The sequence below is a fragment of the Poecilia formosa genome, unplaced genomic scaffold (genome assembly GCF_000485575.1).
Source record: "Poecilia formosa unplaced genomic scaffold, Poecilia_formosa-5.1.2 Scaffold68, whole genome shotgun sequence".
Lineage (NCBI taxonomy): Eukaryota > Metazoa > Chordata > Actinopteri > Cyprinodontiformes > Poeciliidae > Poecilia > Poecilia formosa.
The window spans coordinates 1,800,096-1,824,744 of NW_006800007.1; the positions used below are offsets into that span (position 1 = coordinate 1,800,096).

At 39.1% G+C, this 24,649-nt stretch overlaps 1 long non-coding RNA gene across 3 annotated transcripts in view; it reads left to right on the plus strand.

Annotated features, from left to right (window-relative positions):
• Positions 1-24,649, plus strand: part of LOC103140139 (uncharacterized) — a 49,634-nt gene that overhangs the window by 17,350 nt on the left and 7,635 nt on the right. For 2 of the 3 annotated variants that reach the window (XR_001662514.1, XR_001662512.1), the window contains exons 3-4: positions 636-788; positions 14,677-14,751. This is a non-coding gene — a long non-coding RNA (uncharacterized LOC103140139). The remainder of the gene's footprint in view (positions 1-635; positions 789-14,676; positions 14,752-24,649) is intronic. The other variant, XR_001662513.1, reaches the window with a different exon arrangement.

Genomic DNA, 24,649 nt, shown 5'->3' on the forward strand with positions numbered 1-24,649 from the left:
TTTTTGGCCAAGTTTGGGGCACTTTTTTGAACTTTTGCCTGTGTGCGTGTGTGTGTGTGTGTGTGGGTGGTTTTTGGGGATCGTATCCCTGGGAACGTGGGGGGAGGTGGAAGACGCTCGGCTACGGGTCAGTCGTGACTGACTCTGTCACTTATTGATTAGTTGCCATGGAGAGTTAGTCAGGCCATCTCTCTTGGAGGTGTGTCCCCCAGGGCCAGCGGCGGCGTCCAGATGAGCCTGTGGAGGCTTTGTACACAGGGGGTTCAGTGTGCGTGTGTGTGTATGTGTGTTTATTATAGCCCTCACTAATTCTCACTAACAGCTCCTTCATCTTCCTCCATAGTGTGACCTCATATTTTTATTAATACACTGATTTTGCATCCCGTCTCTACCGTTCCATGTTGCAAAATCTCAGAGAGAAAAAGTGTTTCTGCACACGCACACACACACACACACGCACACACACCCCCACACACACACACACACACACACCTCCTCCCAGGGGATCTGCAATAAAGAGGATTGTAAACAAATTGTCCAAACTTATTGAGCTGTGAAATCCACCTCATATCCCCTGGATTTGCCTGTTCCTGTGATCCCCAGTCATCTCTGTTTTTGTGCTTTTCCCTTCCAAGGTTTACGAAGGAAGAAGGAGGTGGAGATGGACGGAGAGGACGTCTTGGAGCCAGCGATCCACCTGCAGTAGCTTACGACTCTGACTGCACAGCAGGAGGAGACGGTGACGGTGCTGAACTTCACACCTAACATTCAGATTGAAAACAAAACAGGTAGAGAACAAGTTAGAAGACAAATTGAACTGTTAAGGATATGGAGGCCCAAGTAAGACAGTGTTATGAATGGATAATTGTAATCTTTCTCTGCCTGTATCATTTCTTATAACTTCAGCTCAGATTTTTAAAATCAAAATCACTTAATTTGTAATGGAAAATCACAGAAATGGCAACAGAGTAGAAAGATTTTAACATTCTCTTTCTTTAATGATGGTAAAAAGGACTCTCCATTAGTTATTACAGTATTTCATTAATGGAAATTAAAATGCATTAATAAGTACTTTGTTGTGGCATTTTTAACAAATATAAAAACAACAAAAACACGCTTTATAAAAAGATTAAATTGATGCCACTGAAATACCTGTTGAACTTTTATGCATTAACCGCAGGATCGGATACTTTTTACGTTAAAGAATGCTTAATTTATAAAACATAGAGTTCTGAAATGTCAAAATATAAAAAGGCACCTCACTGAAGGCAGAGAGGGCATTTTTACACTCGGTTTACTCTGTACAAAAGTAATTTGTGCCTCAGTTGTTTCAGTGTTATTGTCGTTCTTTTTCTTGTGAGTCAAAAACCACATGAATTGAGTTGATACTGTTTAACACCTAACTTGTCATGTTTGATTCTGACATCTATAATTCTTTAGGAAATCTGTGTTTTGTTAAAAGACCTGCTGTATCTTCTCTGATGGTGGAAGAAGGCCACACACACATCCTCAGAGAATAGTTTTAATGGACTAAAAACTAATTTGCTTGTAACAGGAAACAAAATGTAACACTCATTATTCTGTCTAGAAATCATTACATTAAATGCCCTGCAGAAAGCTCTAGTGAAAATCTCTCTCAGTTGCGACACTTAACGTATGTGGATATTTTTTGTGGGTCAGAGCTTCTTTTAGAGAATTTCTGCCATGCAAATTTTTTAACAAAGCATGCAGTTGATACCCTGTTGGTTGAGAAAAGACGACAAATGCATGTCCATAAACATGGTAATGCTTAGGATAAAAAAAATATAACAGAAATCCAGGTGATGATTGTGCTAAAAGCATCCATGAAACGGTTTTGGCATTAAGTTTTTATTGCAGTATTGTTCCCTGTATTAGACTTTGAATTGGCTGGCTTGGATTCCTGTAAAATTATCCCTCATTAAGCTTTTGTGTAACAAAAAAAGAGAAGGTTATCATCACAATGAATTAATTGTATGCATAAAGTCTTATTTCTTTTGCTTTGTGAGCTTTACAGACTGATGAGAGATTTCCTCATTAATGTTTTTCTAAACCTTTAATCTTACCCAGAAACCTGATTTGGACCTTTGAACAGGAAGTTTGACAACTTTTGGTGTTATGTAAAGACAAACAACTGGAACAGTTAACGTTCCCAATTTAAGTTTTTAAATGAATGCAAAAGTGCAAAACCTATTTCCAGGTACAAAGATTCTCCTGCAATTCAGAGTAATGAAATTGTGTGATGAAATGGTTAATTCCTTACACGTTGAGTAAGGATTGTTCCAATCTACCTCATACTTAAACAAAATATCCCATTACGATGACAATATAGCATAACTTCTTCTCAGTAAGTCAAAGTTTCAAGAGCTCACAGTTCTTTAAACCTTCTCCCCCTTTTCAAGGATATGCGCACAAACTTCTTACGCCCGAAACTTGGCGACGCCCCCCCATCCCTCCTCGATATCACACCTTGGGTGCATAAACATGCCTGCGGTCCACACATCACCCCTCCCCGGGGGGCCTGCATGGCTTTAGTGCCGCACTGTGACACCAATCAGGGGAGATGGCGGGCTCCTTTGTCATGCAAACACTACTCGCTTCTTGTCTTATTCAAATGTCTGCCCTCTCTTTTTCTCCTCTCTGTCGGCCTCTCATCCCCTCCACCTCTCCCAACTTCAGCCCCTCTCTCTCTCTCTCTCTCGCTCGCTCTCGCTCTTCTTCTCAAGTCCAAGTAAATCCTCTCGGAGAGACGAGAGGGAGTCTCCGGGCCTGAGGCTGCTGAGGAAGGCCTCTCCCTCTTGGGGGTCAGCCTGTGCCTCAGTGCATGGGGCTGTTTCCAGGCCCGACCAAGTCTTATTTCATATTCAAATGTTACAATCAGGCCTCTGACCCACAGGGGGCTCTTTATGGTTGCGGCTCCAGGTCGCAGGGTCAAGATGGTGATTTAATAGCTCAGGCAGAGGTAAAGAGTGGGGGAGCAAACTGATTTAGGGGATGAATGAGTAATGAAAAAGCATTTTTCCTAAGTTGTCATGTAAATTTCAATCCTTATTCAATATGAGGCTCTCGCCACACAAGAGACCTTCCTCTAGTGGACGTTAGCCACTCAGAATTAAGAAAGTCCATTTTCTGCTTTCGCTCTTGACTTGTGGTTGGTGTAAACAGTAGCTGCTGGGGAGTCGGACGAGCCTTAGGATGGAGATAAAGGAGACGTTAAAGAGCCATCATGTTAGTATGGTGCCACTGTGTCTCAGATGTCCTCATACTCTGGAGTGGCCTGTTATTCCTGTCCCCGAGGGTGTGTTCCCAGCTCTGCAGCTCGAGTAACATAGGCAGGTTTGAGTGTTTGTGTATGTATGACAGAGAACCAACTGGGTTGGATGTGCGCTGCTGTACTATTCGTGCAAAGAGAGGGATTTTTTTTAGTCAACAGGTGAGGAGAAAATTGAGATGCACGAAGATGTACCATGCAATATCATCGCTGTCCTAAGCTAAAGGCCGAAGTCATTTTTTTCTTGTCAAACTGATTTAGGCAAAAAAAAAAAAAAAAGCTTTTGGTAAATAATGATTTAGGCCGACCTAACCCTTGTCCTGACTTAGCTGAACAAAAACAAACTTAATTTTATCAGAGCAGAAGAAGTTTTACTACAAAGTTGCTGCTATTTATTTTCTTAAAGAGAAACAAGGTACAGCAAAAACAGAATAAATAGTGTGGAAAATGCACAATGAACTTAGAAAACATGAAAATATGGTCAAAAATTATATAAAACAAAATGTAGGAATAGCAATGTGCCAGTGTTTTTGTCCGTCTACCTTTTCAAACTTTTATTACAGTTTTGAGATCCAATGTTTTTTTTTAACAAGTCATTTCTTACTTGCTTTGACAAGTGATAATTAAAAGTAATTTCTTAACATTTTCTTATTTCTGCTGTGAGTAAATGTGATTAAGCTACTCCACTAAATATCACTATGAGCAAGATGTTGCTCAGTCGTTCTGGTTTGATTAAGAGTCGAATCTATAGCTCTGAAATCTGTACAGAAAACACAACATTTTTAGGATTAAAAAAAGACTATGATAGATGATTTATTCTGATATAGTGCTATGCATTCTAATATTAATATTTAAAATACACAAAGGTGCAAAAGCTTACTAGGTCAGCTCAAACTTACAAACATAGATTGATTATTAACCTTCTGATTTATTCATTTTAGTCTTTTTGAGCTCGCATCTAACATTAAGTTAATTCAATCTAATTAACCTGAAAAGAAGCTTAATTATGCTAGTTGGACTTTCCTGACTTTCGTCCATCTGCATTCTTCTGCTAAAGTTTGCAAAGAGAAAACAAAGGATCAGAAGGGTGTAATTGTGCAAGGGTTGTCTATCAGCAGAAGGGTCACATTATTTATAAACCGTTGGCACAATGAAAACTGCCATCAATAACTGAGGAAGCTGTGGGACAGAAGGGACAACGGCTCACCCAAACCATTGAAAAGACAAGATAGACTCGAATCAGGGAGGCTGCCAAGAGGTCAGCAGCAGTGCTGTGGCTGTGGGAATTTTCAACAAGGACGTTTCGTGCTCCAACGTTAATCACATAATGATTCATACCACTGGCAGGTGTCAAAATTATTTTTGTGCAACACAGATGTCTGTCTCTGATAAGAAATGTGACGGCCAACTCTCAAAAGATAATGAAACAATCCAAAGGTGTGCCAATTTTGAAAAAAAATAAATAAAATCTACTTGGATAGACATCTATGTAAAATTATTTATTCTTTTATCAGTACTCAATGAAGCATCTTTACTTCTTTTTAAGTGCAGAACAAGAATTTTCACTGGTATTTTGAGAATTTATGTCTGGTGATGATGTCCACCCACGTGACGTTGGAAGGCCTCCTTGCCATCACCCTAATATTTAAATCACTCCACAGATTCTCTTTTACAATTCAGGACACTAACTGCCTCACACTAAACTGGAAATATCACTTCCAGTCTGAAGAAATATGTTGCTAAAATAAAACATTTAAAACTAGGTTTTTCTAAATCTGCAATGGAGTATTAGGGCCTCACTAAGAAAAAAATAAAATAAAACAAAATAACATTACAAGAATAAACTTGGATGAGAATAAAGTCATATCATCAGAGTAAAATCTTATGAGAATAAAGTGGAAATAACACAAGAATAAAGTTGTAATAATATGAGAATAAAGTCATATTATTTCACGAATAAAGTTATGGGAATAAAATTGTAATACTATGACTTTATTCTGTATGTGCATAACATAGCTGTGTTATGCATTATAAGCAAGTTTATTTTTGTTTGTTACTTTTATGTTGACAAATCATTTCACATCCATGTCCCTAAATAATGTCCCATCAGTTAGTTTCTATTTGCAAATTTTTACATATGGCCACAAAAATGCTCAAATCCCACAAGTAATTTCTACCTGAAAACTGTATAACACAGTATTGCCATTTATTTTGGTTATGAAGCCAAAATAACTTTAAGACATGTCAGATTTGTAGATATTATTGACTAGAGAAAAAAAAAACAAAATTATTTTCTTATAGAAGATTATAAATTATAGAGACAGCACCTTTTTGTACCCAGAAAACTCTAGTATGGCAAAGGTGCAAAATCACCTGCAACCAAATTATACATTACTTAATACACAAGTGTGCATGTACAAAGTATCTTCATATTTCAGAAATCAAACAACAGCAGCAACAAATAAAAAAGTCAAGCAAAAGTATTAAAAACCACAACTGAAATTAACATAAAAAACATCCTTTCTGAGAGCAAAATATAACACCCCAAAACATTAGCAACAGTAAAGATATACTTCATCAACTCAAACATAACCAAGTAAATGGATAGATAGCAAACAAATTTGTAAACAAGCAGTTTAATGCTGGAGACACATATTGATTGGTATGTAGAACCCTGATTCATGTCACATAGCTATTCATAATACATAATGATCAAAACATTTTCTTATTAATGACATCATTTGTTGATTTTGATTGGCTCTTCAGAGTCATTATGGCATTTTATGACAGAATATAACCTTTGTATTCCTTTTGATCTCATATTTTATTTCTTGCAGGTTTTTTTTTCTCCACGTGTTTAGAATTAGGTGGAACCCAAACCCAACCGCAGCCCATAGTACAACGCTAACTAACAATTATTTACTTGAATGTCAGGGTAACTTTGATTGTTGAGGAGTTAAAATTGCTCTTTCAGATTCCATCTTCCTGAGTCTTAATTTCAAACTGTTCCTGGGTTTGAGATTCAGTCCCACATTGCCCTGCTATGTGTCACTCTCTTTTGTTTTGATTTGCTTTGGATACACTTCTCTGCGAGCTCAGTGTAATGAGTGTAAAGTATCTCTTCAGTGTGTACACACCCATAATAAGAGGACAGGTTTTTTAAATGTTAAAAATCAGAGGAGGAATTGTTTATGTCATATATCCTGTATTATGAGTGTGCATATAGTGACATCAGAACGTAAAACTCCCGTTTAATAGAAAGAAACCTCCAGCACATTTACTTATACACAGTTCTCTAAAAATCCTGCTGCAACATTTAAAAACTACTAGGAAGGCAGGGCAATTTTATTTAGTTAGCACATTTTCAGTAACAAGGAAAATAAAACAAAAACATTACACTGCAGTGGCAAATCAAAGGAAAACGATGACAAGTTGAAAAAACGGACTGCAATTTGTGATGTCCCATGTGTGATTAATTCAGAAGACCTGAAAAGTTTTAAAAGTTGATACAACAGCAACAGGTCTTTAATGTGTTTTGGTGCTAAACCATTCAGTAATTTATAAACTAACAACAGTATTTTAAAGTTTATTCCATGAGCTACAGCGAGCCAGACTTCAGAACTGAGGAGATGTTCTCCATCTTCCTGGTTTTAGTGAAAATACGAGCAGCAATATTCTGGATCAGCTGCAGCTGATTGATTTTTGAATTAGCTGATTGATTTTTTAGGCAGACCTGTGAAGACACTGTTGCAGTAATCAATGCAACTAAAGCAAGATAAACACATGAGTGAGTTTCTCTATATCTTAAATATCTATATCTATAAATTAGTCATTTAATCCTGGAAATGTTTTTTAAGTGACAGAAGGCTGACTTTGTAATCGTCTTTGTGTGTCTCTGAACGTTCAAGTCACTTCACCCAGATTTCTGGCCTGATTATTAGTTTTTAGTTGTAATGTCTTAAGTTGTGTGCTGACTCTTGATCATTCCTCTTTAAGTACAAAAATAATTACCACATTTTTGTTTCTGTTCAGATCTAGAAAGTTATCACACATCCACATAATGATTTTTTTCCATGCGTCTGCTCAGCTCTTGAATGGTTTCATAGTCACCTTGTGATGTTTGTGAACAAATTCACACACTCATAACTTTGCTGTAGATCTTCTTGGTATGTCATAGTAACCTGTTTAGAAACAGAACAAAAAGAAGGAATTTATATTAACTCCCATTTGATCCTAAAATATATACCTGCTGTTTGACCATTTTACTAGGAGTTTATTTCTTTTTTGTGAAAGTTTCAGAGTTTGTTAAAACTTTTGTCCCCCATGGTTTCTTATTTTCTCAGCAGAAGCAGCGACCAGAAGACAAACATGTTCAGATTTGGTTGTGGGGCCACTCTAGGGTAAGCCTCGGTAGGCACAGCTGTAGTGCTAAGTCATTACTGCTCCTCTGGTGCCTCAGAAGAAAAGTGCCGCTCCCGCCACATGGCCAGCTTGCCTCTCCTGTGTCCAGCCACACACTCTCCTGCAGGCCTGGCAGCACCAGGCAGCAGCACTCACACTTTGCTCTCGTCTTAAATTTGGCAGAGCAAAACAGAGGTGTCACAGGGGAAATAGAGTACTTTGTTGGGGTCAGAGGGAAGGATGGATGGTGGTAGAGGTTAAACCGGGGTAGGGGGCTCTGTTCTTTTCCCTCTTATCTTCCGACTGACCATTCTCTTTCCCATCCCACCCCCTCCTCCTCCACTGCTCCCCTGTATTCCCTTTTGTGGCCTGTGCACCTGCAGCCCTTGAGTCTGGGCAATAAAGCTGAAGGATTTGTCTACTGGAGGTTGGAAGGAAAAGTAGCGGAGGGGGGGGGATCATTAGACAGCAAGGGAAACACAAAAGCAACAGGTTCAAACTGTGGCTGTTTAATATGGTGCCATTTAATATTCAGAGTGATGGTCTTGACGTGATGCCGTTTGACATAGTAAGAGCATATTTAAGCAGATTTACACTTTGTTTGGGGTTGTGTCATAATGAATCAGTCTGATAATAATGGCTCATGCTTTCAGACTATTAGAGGGGCCTCATATATGTAAAATGAGCAAATTGATTCTATTCTGTGAAGGCTTCATGTCTGCTATATGTTAAAGGACGGTGTTATGTATTTCCCAGGCACATAGTGCAATTTTATAGCATAATCAAGTAACTGTTACTTTCAGTTGTTATAAAAATGTTTTATATGTCAAACTTAACATAAAAGAAATTTTACTTTGCAGTGTAAGTGGCCTTTGTCTCTTTAAGGAGCTCCTGCTCTTTCCGATGTGCCTCCTTCAGCAGGTCATCACAATGTTTGTCCATCATGGCATTTACAGACGTTCTTAGGGGCGATGCACTGAGAAGTAGTTTGCATGATAAAGCTCAGCAGACTCAGAGTTTCACCAGGTAGTTTCACCAGCCTGTGGTCTGGAGGTGCGGGTGAGGGGTGAAATTTGAGATGAAACCTCCCCTCTGACATTTTCACTTAGAATCGATTAAATGTCATTTCTGCAAATTTTTCAGAACACAAGTTGCTACATTTTTGTTTTCTCAAGTTTAAGAAACACTTCAAAATGGGGAAACAAGAAAAATGTGTATGGCACTCAAAATCAAATAAGTGTCTAGCTTTAAACCATTTATGTTTCTGCAACTTCTGTGGAACTGCTGTAGCTGGTTCTACCACTACTAAAATGTTTTGTTTACTGTTCCCAGTTAGGTTGGTTTCAGTTTCTCCATTGCTTCCTTGGATGTTTTACACCCATTGCCAAACAAAACTGAAAGTGCTGAGGAGCAAATATTTATTTAAAAAATCTGAAAATCAAAACGATGAGTGAATCAAGAGATTGAAAAGTTTTTGTTGATAACTTTTGATAGGATATTCAATATTGTCATTACTTAGTAAAATATTCATATCCAATTAAATGTATTAAATGTCATTAAATTTTATTGAGATTTTGCATAATAAACCAAAGTAAAATAGTGGAACTTCACATTTGCATCCTTCTTTTCAAGTAAGTCTCTGAAAGTTGTGGCATGGATTTGTAGTTACCTCCTTTCCCCAGAAATTTGTGGAGAAGTTCAACGTAGAGTTTGGTTATCAAACAATCTTCCAAACTCGGAACATTTCCTAGAGTGCAGTTCTTGGAAATCTTCATCCAAACATGGAAACAGTTTGGCACAACTGCAAACCATAGATAAGTAGCAACTCTGGAGTAGCCGCAGAGACCCACATGTCAGCAGGAAGAATCTATTGAATGAAGAACTTTATTACTGCTTTTCTTAAATTTGACTTTATTGGTCAGAGTTGATAAAATGATGGAAGGAGCTAAAGACAAGGAAGAAAACCTGGTGGATGTTTTCAAAGAGTTGAAACTGGGGCAGAGCTTCTCCTTCCAGCAGGTCAGCGACTCTAAACATGCAGCCAGAGCCAAATCAAACCTTTTGGGTGTGTAATTATTTTCTCCAATCTGACTCATCTTGAGTCATTTTGCAGGAAAGGATGGCAAAAACTTTTGATTCTCCATATTATGGATTATTTATACTATTTCTCATATTTAGTTATACCTCTGCCTTATTGCATTCGTTACAACTTTCCAAATATAATCCAAAGACTTGTCTCTGACTAAGCTTGAGCTGTTTTGTAGAGTAATTGGCAGTTTTTCCTGCCGATTACTATATACCTCAAAAGTCCTGCACATCTAACTGCAGCGAAGGTGGTTGTGCAAAGCATTGACTCAGACGGGCTAAATGCAAATATATACCACGATTTATATTTTTATTCCTTACACAAAAAAAGCAACACTGTCTTTTTCTTTCCTCTTCTCAATTTTGTGTCACATCGAGGTTGGAGATTCTAGCATGACAAAATATGGAAACGTTCAAGAGTTGCGAACAATTTTGCAAAGCGCTCCATATGACGCTAGTCATAAAATCCGCTAAGTCTGCTAGAAAACAAAAGAAAAACAAGAAGCAAACATAAATAGTTGTTTTTTTAAGGATGCATCGATGTAGTTAAAATGTTCTGCAGAGTTTCTTTTCATTTCCCCACCTGTTGTAATGTTATGTTCAGTCATGTAGAACTTTTCTCTCACCAGTTGCATGCCAGACCCCCCACATTGTAAATGTTCGCAAAGGGAAAAAAGATTCAGCTCTTTCAGGGAGCGGCCATGAAGGCAGAGGAAATCACTCTAAACGGTCTTAATTCTGCCATTAGACGAGAGCGAGCGCTGTGGGGATTGGCTGGCCCTGTGCTCCATATTCACAGAAGCAGGATGAGGCTGAGAAGCCCGCTGAGAAAATGGTGTCGTAATCAGAAGCCGGCAGTTCTGCCTGATCAGGTACACTAGCCCCTCTTCTCGTTTCCTCACTCCCCTCTTCCTCCTCCTCTTCTTCTTCTTCCTCTTCGTCCTCACCCCCAAGCCCCTGTAATTTTTTCCTCCCTGAGCCTTGCCCCGTGAGGAGATCCTAATAAGAGTTTGGATGCGCTGTGCTCTTCTTATGTGAAGGCCTGGCAGGAGGGAACGGAGATGAGGCCTTAAAGTTGCAGGGAGGTGGTATGTGTTTAATCTGGAGGTATATGGAGCTGTGATGGTGGGATGATGGGGGCTTGTTTTTTTGTTCCCACATTTGATTATTCAGGTTGGCTGAACTACATTCTAAACCCATAAAATTCGTATCCCCTCTGGGGAACCATTTGCATATATTTCAGTGCCCCCTCCCTCACATCCCAATTCCCCCCTTTTATTTCTCAGAAAGTGAAAGAGAGGGTGAAGCAACCAGGCCTGTCTAGGCTTTAAGATGTCACCGTGGTGTGAAATATGGGCGAACAAGCAGGGTCTTTGAAACCCAAACTAACCCCCCACCTGCCTCTAAGCTTCTGGCACACACACACACACACACGCACGCATGCACACATGCATACACACACACACACACACGCACACACAACTAGTTGCTTCCTTATACTGGATTTAAATTTTAAGTCTGTGCAAAGTCATACAAGATCTGCAGCTTCAGTCGCAGAACATTACTGCTTATTTGCTTTGGGCATTTCTCCTTTAATCACTCCAGATATGTAGAGGCTTCCCTTTATCAGGTTTTGTACGTGCATCTGTTTGGAAAACACTTTATTCCATTACATGTCAAAATAAAAGGAGTCATTATAAAGGCAGGGCAAACTGCTGCAGGCCAGGAAAAGTACCTAATCTCTGGTAAACAAAGCAGCAATGCCTGGCTCTGTAAGTATGCCAGATTCACTCTTACCGTTGACGATGTAGGGGGGATTATTTCTCAGACAAAAATGATCTGAAGCCAGGTCTTAAAATTCCTCTTAGGATGTGTGCCCAGCAGCAGCGAAAAGAAGGGAACACACATGTAGCTGCTCGGGCAGGAAAAGCGAGCCAATGAATTGCCAGTCAGCCATAAGAGACACCTGTTCGTTTGTCTGGCTGGTGAGGTCGAGGTTTTTGTTTTTCGCCGTGCCAACAGGCCCACTGGCTCTACTTTTACTGCCCATCTGTACGGATGGGTGAAGTTGGACGCCGGTCTTTGAAAGAGGCGTAGAGCAGGGGGCGGTGGTTGGTACTTGATGGCATTTTGGTCACATGGGGTGAGTTGCTGTCATCCTTTAACCTTCCCCCCTGGACCCCTCTTCCTCTCCCTCCCGTGCCCACTCCCTAGTGCACAGGCAGAATGCAGTGTCAGGAGGGTGAGCACTGAGCGCCCATTGTGTGTGCTAACCAAAGCGGAATGCCCGGGTGACAAAAGGGGGAGGAGTGGGCTCAAGGCACACAAAGCCAGGGGGAGGAGAGGGGAGGAGGAGAGGGAGAGGGGGGTGGAAGAAGAGAGGGGGCAATCTGCTGGGGGCTAAATAGACCCACTCTGCCCCCAAAACTCGAGGCACCCTAAAAATCTTCCCTCACCTCCCCCGTTGCCTCCATTAGCTCCTGGGTGTACAGTACACACTCTTACTGATAGCAGCTCTTATATTCCCAGTAGCGTGGAAAAGAAAAGGAGAACCGACAACAACGAAACCTTCAAACTATTAAGTGTTGGGTTAGGTGTTATGAGTCATGCCCTGAAGAACCAAAACAGGATCCATTTGGAAACCGTAGTCATGGTTTCCAGGCCCTCGTTAGTCAGGGTTGTCCTGAAATGTGTCACTGCCAGGATTGTGTGATGTGTCCTGAAAAACACTGCAAACTTTTCCCTTTAAACAGGCAAATCTCTCCTCAGTGATGTCCAGCATTCGTTTGGCACGGATCCCTTCACGGTTACATGACCCGGACCATCCATGTGGCTTTGTGTCTATGTTTTTAGCGTGTCAGCATGACAGAGCAGGGGGCACACGCGTGTGCTTGTACTCGCCTGTCTATTCCAGAAGCTGGGAGCAGTCTCGCCTGTGTACTATCGCACGTCACTGTGAGGCTCTCAGCTCCCATAAACAACCTGGGGCAACAGGGCAGTCACCTTAAAATGAGGGAAACTAAGCTTGAATTAACTATTAATTCCACTGCAAGTAGAAGCACATCTAATCTGATGATTTGCTGCTGCAGTGCTTTTACTGCCAGTATGATTAACTTAAATGTGTATTACTGTGTTCCTAATTCTTTAAATTATCTCACAAACTCACCTTTTCACCCCCCCCAGTTTATGAAAGGATTTATCTTCAGTCTCTCTACACCGGTCAGGCTTCATATGTTCTTTTGACGTTCTTTAGGGTTGAGATTCAATACAGTTTAATCAAATTCAAAAATACTTTATTAATCGCAAAGGAAAATGCTGCTGTTGTAACTTTTTTCATCCAAGAGTTCAAAGAATTTTAGAGCCTGTTGCAGTAACAAAGTTTGCTGGATGATAAATTGTCCCCAAAATTATTGCGTTAAATAATAATATTGTTTTTTTAGAGATCATTTTCAACTAATATATTGGTAATGGCACATGAATGCATGTTAATTTACTTTAATTTTGTGACAAACACACAACTCTTGAGTGGAAGATATTTTAAATATCCAAAATAAAACACAGCAACCAAAAACAATAAGTGAAATGGGACTTAAAACCACACAACCGATTATGGACCACAATGATGTCTCTTTAAACAGTAATCATCAGAATGGAAATTATTAAGCTTATCTTGATTTATAATACTTATTTATTTATACAGCCACAATGCACAGCATTTTTAACCATTTAAAAGAAGAGATGCCTGTTACCAGGTTATAGCAAAAATGCTAATTTTCACCTGCAGTCCCTGGACAGGTTGACATAATTAAATATGACTTAACAGGTTGTGGCATGGTGAAAAGCCAGCTTAGTAATTACAAAAGTATTACATAAATGTTTACGTTATTATTCAGATCTCACTAAAAACAATTTCTTCATCTTCATTAATAAAGACTTCAGGCCTGCTTATTAAACAGTCATAGTTTTGCCAAATAAACGTTTTATAATCAAATTTAACAAATTATTCCAATGACTTGTCATGTGATTATTTGCTTATTGTGACAGGCTGACGCTGGTGATGCTGGGCTAGAAGGATCTCCTGTAGCAGTCAGTGTCACAGTGAGATAAAGAAGCCTCTGACTGAAGACGCTCTATTGTTGTATTCCAGTCTGATAAAGTGGATGCACAGGGTTGTCTGTGATGTTTTTAATTTTATAAAGAATCCTGATGCTCAGTTCATAAATCTAGAAGTTTGTTTCATCCTCACTAAGAACCAAGAACCCGGGCTGGAGATGCTCAGTTCATCCCCACCGAAATGATTAACATCAACTTCAAATTCTATATTCATCCCTACTAATAATGGCTCAGACTGGAGAAGCTTGGGTCATTTGTACACACCACCATTGAGATTCTTTGCCATTAGAACCACTGAACCAAGAATGACCAGACGATGAGAAAATAACTTGTTATTCCCTTCAAATAACAATGTGAAGTCTAATCAGAGTACTTTATTATTTGCTTTCATGCCACTTTATTCATTTTTTTCTTTCATGTGCCCTAAACACAGCTAATGGGGAGCAAGAACAATAAAGGATGATCAGATGGTCCTTTACATTTTGTTAAAGTTTTTTGTTTCTGTGGCACAAAGACGTATAAATCACTCTTAGTAAAGTCTCCTCCACTCTGCCTCCCTTCACTCATGCAGAGATCAGCCTTCCCCTGATGCATTTACATGCATTGCTGCAGGGCAAAGATAGTTTCCCGTTTTATCTGCGCTGAGTTTATGGGAAGTAGCTTGGTGAATTGTTTTGATTTACTTGTTGTGCGAAGGGTCAAATGTCAGCCTGAGGGCAGGCTTTGAAGACCAAGTGAACTAGGCAAGGATCCACATTTTTGACTAATACAACTTTTTTTTTTTTTAGGTTTGCCGACGTTGTTGGTGAATATGCCCCCATTTGTGATTTAAAGTCATGCATTTATGCACATCAGTGCATCAGGTGAGTTGAAGCTGTCTGTGCTGGTGCAGTTAGAATCTCTCCATCAGCGCTGACCCAGGCAGCCATCATCGTTCTCGAGCTGTAATTCACCCCACTGCAATCAGGGTCCTGATCTGGGCTTCTGTGAGACCTCTCCACTCCAGATGATTCTTCTCCTGATTGGCCTAACTGGACTCCTGTCTGTGGCGGCAGATTAGCATGAATTGTTTTTTCTTATGTGGCACACAGATTGGGCCTTGTTAGCATTCACACCTCCACATCCAAAGCTCCTGGGAGGCTCAAAAATGCAGAGGAAAACTAGACTTGGTGGATGATTTTTACTTTCAGAGAAGCATAGGAACTGCAAATATTAACTTTTGTAACACAGATTTTTTATTGTCTGATAATGGACAAAAATAAAAAAAAAACATATAAAAGGGAGAGCTTTTCAACACTTTTCCATTTGAAAGAAGAGCATGTGAGACTCGTCAGTCCAGTTCTGTGTAGATTTGCTTTCAAATGTATTTTTAGGTATTTTATTAAAATACTTTTGTTGTTTTCTTTTTTTGTCCAGTCCAATAACCTAGGGACAGAGCCTGCACTTTGGACATTGCATCTCTAGTGAAGATGTGTAAAAAGCCTTGTAGTTGTTTTGTCTTTTTATGCTGTAGTCTGATCTCACACTAAAAACAAGAAAAATGCAACCTTGAAATTATGGAGGAATATAAAATTAAAAGAATGAAGTCGTGTGAGAATAAAGTTGTTATATCACGAGAATAAAGTCGTATGAGGATGGTGTCTAAAATCATAATATTACAACTTTATTCTTATAAAGTTATGACTTTATTCTCATATTAATACCACTTTAACCAAAACAAGTTCGGGTAGAAACTTAGGACAGAAACAGCCACTCTTGGGTAGGTAGAACTAACTTTTTTACTTACCAGGAGTGTTTTGATGTTGTTTTGTGGAGGGACAATGACAAGTGTTTTAAATTGACAGAATATTTTCAGAATTATAAATCATGTATAACTCTTCTACTGTGCAAGTCATATTATCTGTCAGCATTAATTGTATGAGATTATAAATCATTGAGGTGTTTTTGAAGTGTTTTGTGTATGTGGAGTAAGAAGAATAACTCCTGTGAAAGTAATATTTTAGAGTTTAAAATGCAAAGTAAATGCTGTAAAATTAGCTACAGTTATCACTAAAACGTCACGTTGAATCCAGAATTCAGGAATAACCTAAAAGTCCACATCAGGAAAAACTCTCTAAAATGTGTTACACTTTCATGGCACATCTAGTGACTCTACATAAGTTGTAAAGTGTTATTGCTGTAACAGAATTGTCTGTTTTTGGTTTATTGCTGAGCTGTTTTAATGCACAAACTTAAAAGTATATTATGAACACTTAGATAAAACAGTAATCCTACTCAGGTGCACATCCCTTGAATATTTCTGATAACTTCACATTATTTCTAGGTGATAATATTGCTATTTTTTCTTAATCTTTATATATATATATATATATATAATAACACTTTTTGTGTAAACATACAAGCTTCCCAACTTGTAGGTTGCTACACCAGAATTTCCCCACTGTGGGCCAATGATGAACTATTTTATTCTATTCTATTCTTACAAGTTGTACATTGTAAAAAACTATGTCAAACACAACATGGTGGTTATGTTAATTGGAAGAAATATTTAAAGTTATTGTTTGAAAGTTTATTGCGGCGCCAAACAGGTGACTCCAGACCACTTTTCAAAGAATGAGGAAATTCTGGGTTACTAAAATGCTTATCCTGTCATTATAAGGATATTCATCGTCCATGCGTCATCTTATCCTGATGACATCATGTGTATTTCAGGCTCTGCACCTTCAGTAATCAGAAGCATAATAAAACTAAAGTCAACTTTATTGAAGTTGACTTTATTCTCTCATTGCAGAAAGATACCAAAAGTTTTAAATTCTGCAGTTTTTTTTGAAAAACACAGTCATTTCTTAAACTTCAATTAATTTCAGGCTGTTTATACAGCATTAATTTTAATCTTTTTTTGACTATTAGTCAAGTCAGGTCAAGTTTATCTGTATCCCACATTTCAGCAACAACGCACTTCAAAACGCTTTAAATGACAAAAACATAAAAATTTGTCACTAAATCACACTAAACTGTAACTTTAAACTTTAACTCATTTAATCAGTGATATCTTGGTAGCAGACTGAATGAATCAGTCTTTAGTAGATTGGTATTTTAAATGTCTGGTCTGACAGCAACACATCAAACTGGATGAAAAAGTATTTTTTTTATTGTTTTGTTCTTTGTTCTGAGTATAATGATATCCCTTAGTTTAAACTTTTGGATTACTTCCAGACACTTGATACAAGCCCCAAACATCTGAGACCCTTTTTTTAGTCTTTTAAAACCTTTTTTAATGCAAATATAATGCCTTTGCATGTTCAGCGTTTACAGTTAGTCAAACCGAATTGCCCTCACAGAAACAGTGCTAGCACAGGTGTGTTTATTCAACAACACAAAAGGAACATCATTTGCGTAACTTTTATTTGATGCTTTTTATTCAGAGGATCGCTGGGAAGCTTGAACTTGTAACACAAGAATAGCAATTATTATTAAAAAAAAAAAAGAAAAACAACCAAGAGTTTAAAAAAATGGTCTGCTTCTAAAAAGATGCATAAATTATAAAGAAGACACTTAAACCTTCACTTTCTCATTATCCTAGCATTTAGCAAATATAGATGCATAGATTTTTTTTATTATGATTTAATATCAAACATTGAGAAGAAAAAGGCTTATATGTCGTTTATACACTGTAAATAAATATGTGGTGTCAGCTCAACCATATTGGCTGTTGAAATGAAACTTGAACTGTATTTTTTCTGTTATTCAATGATGATTCAGGTTTCACTGAAGAAGATATGAATCAGATAAATTTCCCTCGGTGGAATTTCACAAGCAGAGGAGGAGACGGGAGGGAGGAAGGGGGAGAATGCCCTCAGGTGTACATATGTCAGATAATCCCACCGCTTGCATCTGACCAACACTGTCTTGACTAGGGCGTAATGATAATTATGATGATTTACAACTTGTTCCTCTGGCTGCGTTGGCTACATTACATTGGCTATTTATGTTTGAAAGGCCCAGAGTAAACCTTCAAGACTGTAGCGTGATAAAAGAAAGGCACCGCTCTGATTTACGCAATCGGCTCATCCTCTCGGACTTGTGCAAATCCTTGTTTGCTTGCGATAGTGAGGCAACATGGAGTTTCTCAGGATTAAACCTGCACTCCTGTGTTTGCTGAATTCACTCATGGAGTTGATGCATTATGTATGTGTTTGCCTATAGTGTGTGTTTAGTATTGGAAGGCGGGGCAAAAGGGCTCAAAAAGTTGACGATCAAGATGGGGGTAGGAGGGTGTTTGCGTGTAGGGTCCTCATCTCCTAAGAGGCCTGGACGAGCCAGAAACCCGAGCTGGTAGGACAGGGATGGAAACACGTGAGACTCTGGCACGTGGTGGCTTGAGTTACCTTTCCTTGCTATGAACTTTTGGCCCTGGTGGCAAAACCTCTCCACCCATTATGACTCCGGTGTTGCTCCACCTGCCTCTCTTTTCTGAATCTTATATTAACATCATGCAGCTCACCTGCTACATGTTAATATTTCGCTGTGTTTCGCAAGTAATGAGCTCTGAATTGCTTATTTTTTCATGTTTGTGTATTTGCTGTCTGCTCAGACAAAAGACTGGCTGGGCCCCTGTGATCAAATCTCTGTCTTTGCACCAGTCTGAAGGTAAACTCCTTCCACCAGGCAGCCAGGAAAACCTGACTTTCAGGTCTCCCACCCACACTCATTGGACGGCTGTCCTCTCACCTGTGCAAATATGAAAGCGGGAGAAAGACACAGCGAGCGAGGGAGGGTGGGGGAGAGTGAAATGGAAAGATATCCCGGTCTTTGGTTGCAGGGTGGGGTGCAGAAAAGAATACAGCACAGCTGAGCAAACCTCCACCGCCATAGGACTTCACCTGTGTGCTCTCCACTTTTCTTCTGTCTGTTTTCTCTCTTAATCCATCCTTTCTTTCCATAACTGGCCCGACAGCAATAGAGAGCAAAGGCGTTCTTTTATAGCCGCTGAATAGAGATTTCCTTTGAGGTTATGGAGTTGATACACTCCGTAATGCCACTTTTATGCCGTGGTCACAATGGACAGTGATTTACTTTCTGCCTCGGGGGACACATCCTCTCTTCAGAAGCGTTTCCGTGTAGGTGTAGGCATTAGCTGGATATTAGAAAGGAAATCCTTTTATCTGCCAGTATCCTCAGTGGATTCGTAGCTAGATTTAAAATGCAACTCATAATGGCTGTTGTTGTAAATAAACCAAATTGAGGAGCCACAAGTCCAGCTGGTGAGGATGGTGGCATGTCAGTCTGAATACATTTATTCAGTCTTTATTATTCCGTTCTCGGGCTCCTTAATTAATCTTATGTTTTCCTGCATCACATTTATCTATAAACAGTGGGTGATTTAAGCATTTCCTTCTTTTTTAAATGTAATTTCTTGAAATAGTTTACCTGTCTACATTATGTAAAGCTGTGTAAATTATTTGAAATGTTCTTTTTTTTTCAGATTGAAGCAACATGAATTGGGTGAAATTGTTTGAATTTTATTTAAAGGTTTCCTGAAACCACACAGGGTCAGAAATATACATATAGTCTCAATAATATGCATACACCCTCAGGAATATTTCCCTAAATATCCACAGCAAGTTGGAGAGACACAAGTTTCAGATATCAACAAGCTTTTGGTATCATTTTGGTTGGATATTTGTCGACCAGATATGGTAGAGTGTATTTTAATTTGCTTGCTGATTAAAATATCCAACCAAAGGGTTGGATATTTTAATATCCAACCCTTTGGTTGGATATTAAACTACTTTTATTTGTATCTACTACAAATAAAAGTAGCATCTCTACTACTTTTATTTGTAGTAGAGATGCACCAATCCACTTTTTTCACTTCCGATACCGATATCTGAGGTTTAGTACCAGCCGATACTGATCCAATACAGAAAAATAGTGCTGAATTGACTTAAAACTTTTAATTTCTAAAACACAAACATAAATGTCTTTAACTGCTGGCGCTGCACCAGTACAACACCAGCAGCTTCTAAAGCTTAGCCAAACATGTAAAAGCAACACAATTGTAATTTGTTCAACGTGTTTGATGTTGATGAAATATGATGATCGGTATTCCATTTACTTCTAATCAAAATCAACTCTAATTCAGCTCTACTTTACAATGATAAGCTTTATTGAGATGCTCATTTCAGTTTACAGCTGGTACCTGCTCATGCATACAAAAGTATCAGTAGCTGCTTTAAAGACAGTAATATCACTGTTCTTAAGAGGCATGTAGGGTTTTGATCAACTGTAAACCATAATCATTAAAAGTGGCGGAAATAAACACTTGAAATATAGCACCTTATTTATGTCAAATCTGTACAATTTTACTTCTTGAACTAATTTGCTGAATATATTTATGCACATAGTGAGAGTATGCAAACTTTTCAATCAGCAATTCATTTGTTTCAAAACATTCTGACAGAGGTTTCCTGATTTTTAAGATTTAGCTACAGTCAAAACCCAACTACAAAAGCTTTGTACTGCAAAAGCAATATGTTATCATATTAAAGCCAGGGGATATAATTTTATGCACTGAGGACTTCTGCTTAATTCCACACAAACAGTTTTTTTTGGCTCTATCTTAATTGCAACAGAAAGGCAACTTTCCTTTGCTTAAACAAAGGATCTAAGTACTTCCTATTCCAATGATGTTTAATAAAGTGACACCCAAACCAACTAAACCTCAGGAAGCCGAAATCAAAATAAAAAAGCCAAACTGTGTGGACAGCTGCACGAGAGACAAACTATATGAGCACCGCGAATAGACTTTAAACGCATTCCTGGAATGCGTGACTACTGAAATACAATGAATTCATCAGCCACGATGCGCCTGGCTGACATGGTGAAGCAAAAACAAGTATGCCCCACATGCCTGCTGCCTGCAAGCTGGTGGAGGAGATGTTCAGATACGAATCTTAACTCAAAACAAGAGGGAGAGAACATAATATAAGTGTAACAAGTGGAAACTGTGACCACCCAGCAAGATACAAACAACAAATTAAGGTGTGCAAAGATTTAACTGGAGATTAAAGTTTGTGTATCCTGATTGCATGAAGTTAATACATGTTTTGTCCGTTGCTGATTTGCTCCTGTAATGACTGTAAAATAAATCCAGAGACAGTGTTAAGCTGCTTCAACAGTGTGAGGAGCTTATAATGATGGTGAGGAATAAGTGAAGCTTGTCATATATGAAGGCAGATAGTCTCACACCTATTTGCTTTCTGCCTCTTTAGTTTTTCCCCTCTCTTCCATGCAGGTTTGGGCCTGAAATACGTGCCAGACCTGCTGCCAAAGCCTTGGCCTCCACCTCACCCTGCAGACATGGCTGTACACACACGCATATATGCAAACACTCACACACACACTTCCATATGTACAAGTCGGGATGAACGTGAATCTCCTATTGGTGTTTTTTTTTTTCATATTGGAAAAGCACTGAACTCACTTGCACCTCCTCAGAAATATGCAATCAGTCTTTGACGCGCTTATCAGTTCTGCGCCCTGTCTATCTCTGATGACGACGCTGTCGCACGGCCTCATACCGCATGTGCAGACTCAGTCACGATCATAGCAGCATTCACACGGTCCCTCTTGAGAGACAACATAAACATACACTTTTGATTTGTCGGTTGTCTGTCAGGCATGCCCTATTTTTAAAACGGTAAACACACCTACACACATTCTCCCATGCAGGGTCACACCCACTGCAGCCCAGGCCACGCAGTGGGTCTGCCCTCATTGCTGAGGACATTTGGCTAGATTATAAGGGAGAAAAATTAGTCAGGTGAGGTAAATCTCGACACCTGAAACTCTCCGCCTCTCTTTAAAGTTGTTTTCACCGCTGCCCCCGCACTTAATGCTACAGCACCGACTGATAATTGCATGCTCTGAGCTAGTCTTGTAATTGCATAGCACATACCTGTTCAGGGTGTAAGCCCATCTACGGAACATGAGGCCCCTCTGCTAGATATGTAAAAATGATGGATTTGGCTTTTTTGTATCTGACGGTCTTTTTATGCAGCTTCATTGTGCTGTGAATGAGTCCCATAGATCCAGATGTTAGCTCACATCCAGATGTTTATTTTTTCTTAAATCAAAACTCCAAATGTCAAAAAACTAGTTCTTAAATGCTTAAAATAACATTCAGTAACAAAGTCAGACCATCAAAGGTTAAGTGTTGACGATTTTGAGCTGTCAGTTGCCATATAATTCAGTAGAGATTTTAATCCTGTGGTTATTTTCATGACATGTGCATGAGTCAGGTTGTGTGCATGTGTTTGGCCAACCATGATGCCTTTTATCAAGGCACAGTGCAGCTAAAAGCAGTCCAAACGTCACACAAAAATACTCATGGCTGTGTCATATCAGCTAATTTCATCGGTTTGAGGAAGTGGAAGAAAAGGAGAAATATTTATCAGTCTTTATATAAAAAAAAGTGGTAGACAGTGGGAGAAAGTGGAAGCAAACGAAGGCTGACAGGGAGATTAAGCCGCCTACTATTTACCTGGTTGATCCGGGGAGAAGCTAACTGGAATGAGGAGTGGCCACAGAAGGTTGTCACACAAGGTCTGTCAAAAAAAAAAAAAAAATGCAGAACACGGAAAATTCAGCCATAATACTACACACTGCAGATTATGACTTAAGTACTTGGCAGAAATGCTTGTTTGTAGAAAAACTCATACCTTTGTGAGTAGTTTAAAAACATCTTCATGTTTTTAATCATGAAAATGTTCAGGTTTTAAGAGTTTGCATAAGCTTTTTATAAAACCGGCATGGCAGATACATTAGACATGCATGACATTATGACCTAAAAGTTTATGGGCTTGATTTTTACTGCCAAAACTTCTCCTGACCTCCTTAGGTATGGACTCATTTATAGCCCTGAAGGTGTGTTTTGGTATCTAGAAGTGGGATGTTAGCAGCAGATTGCTAAAGTCCCATAAGCTATTAAATGGGCAACCACTGATCAAACTTATTTGTTAAGCATAACCAGAGGAAAGCCAAGTCAAGACCCCAGGCTCAATGTTTTGCTCTTCAAACCATTTTTGTCTTGTGTTATGGTGCATCTTCCTCTTGAAAGAGGTCAAAGTGATCAGTTGTTATGAAAGGATGCAGATAGTTTGCAACAACACAGTGCTGGAACATTGCCCAAAGCATCGCTCTGCTTCCTGGTACCATGTGCTTCTCTAAGTGACATCCTGCTCTTTCTGAAAGTCTGCCTTCAGGAAGTCATCACAACATCACTCCTCCCCTTTAACAACGTTTTTATCAGCGTTGGACTGCGAAGTAGCCCATATAATCATCAGCAGCTGTACAGTTCCACTTGGTGTTTGCTAATTGTTGCTGGCTAGTCTGAAGGAGCTGACTGGGGCAGACATGGGGGTGAGATGGTCTGTAAGATGGAGGTTTGGAAGTTTGGAAACTGCAACTCTGAGGAGAAGCTGTGCCTAGAAGGCAGAGCCAGGTTCCAACCAGGAGTTTTGCACAGCCGAATGGTTGTTATGGAGATTAAAGGATTTCTCAGACATGTGTGACAGAATCATGGCAACACTCCAAGTATGTTTTTGATGACCGAATAGCTTTATGACATGATGCAAAGCTAAAAAACAAAAAGGACTTTACATAACATTGCTGCTTTAGTTCTGCAGATTGCTCTGCCTTCTTCCATTGCTCTGTGGTCCGGTTCCGATAGTCTGATGTCCATTTTAGTGCTTTCAGAAACCGAACAAGAGCAGTGGACAGTATTTGCTTCTAACCTGCTTCAAAGAGCCTTGGCTGCCAGTGACCCTGTCAACAGTTCACTACCATTTCTTTCATTTTTATAGGGTACGGTGGATTGCTGGTATTCGCGGGGGTTAGGGACCACAGCTGCCCACAAATAGTTGGCATCCACGGACACCTAATACTCCAATAAAAATGCTTCTAACTGTTTTGTTTTAATAGTTCAAACACCAAACATACTGCAGTGCACTGTGGAAAATGCACAAGCTTGTATTAGTCTCTGTGTTGGAGGGAGCAGCCAATCATTCAAATGTCATGTAGCTTGTCAAGTGTCATTGCTCCTAGGCATTTCAGCTTTCCAAGCTGCATTTTCTTTCAAATATTTTAGAAAAAAAATCCACAAATAGGCAGATTTTCCAAGAATAATTAGGAGTTATGTTACACAGAAAAATCCACAAAGAGGGTAAAACAAATATCTTTAGCTGATTTTCTCTTCCATTAACTTTGAAGACAGCTTAGTAACTAGCTGCTAATTTGCCACCTTTTAACAGGTGAAGATATAATCTGCAATTCACTTCTTCTGTCAGGTATCACAATATTATGATCAATACCAACAGTACACAGTCTTACAAATTGAGTTTTGGCCCCTTACAAATTTTTCCTGTTTTCACTTTTTTTTGTCACACTCACATGTTCAAAGATTACTTGAGTAAAAATACTAAAATCTTTTTTAAATTATGAATTTATCCCAACCAAATGAACTGCCCCCTGAAGCTAGTAATGAGCCTTTCTAGTCTTGGTGGCAACAACTGTCTTCAAGTGTTTGGCAAAGACTGGCAATAATTCTTTTTATTTACTGTGAAGGGCTTTCGGATTTATAACTTGACTTTGAATAGGCCTCTTCAAATCCTGTATTTTTATTTTTTTAGCCAGTTAGAGGTAGAGGTGTGCCTCAGATTGTCATCTTGTTGAATGACTCGGAGCGCTTTAGGTCCAAGT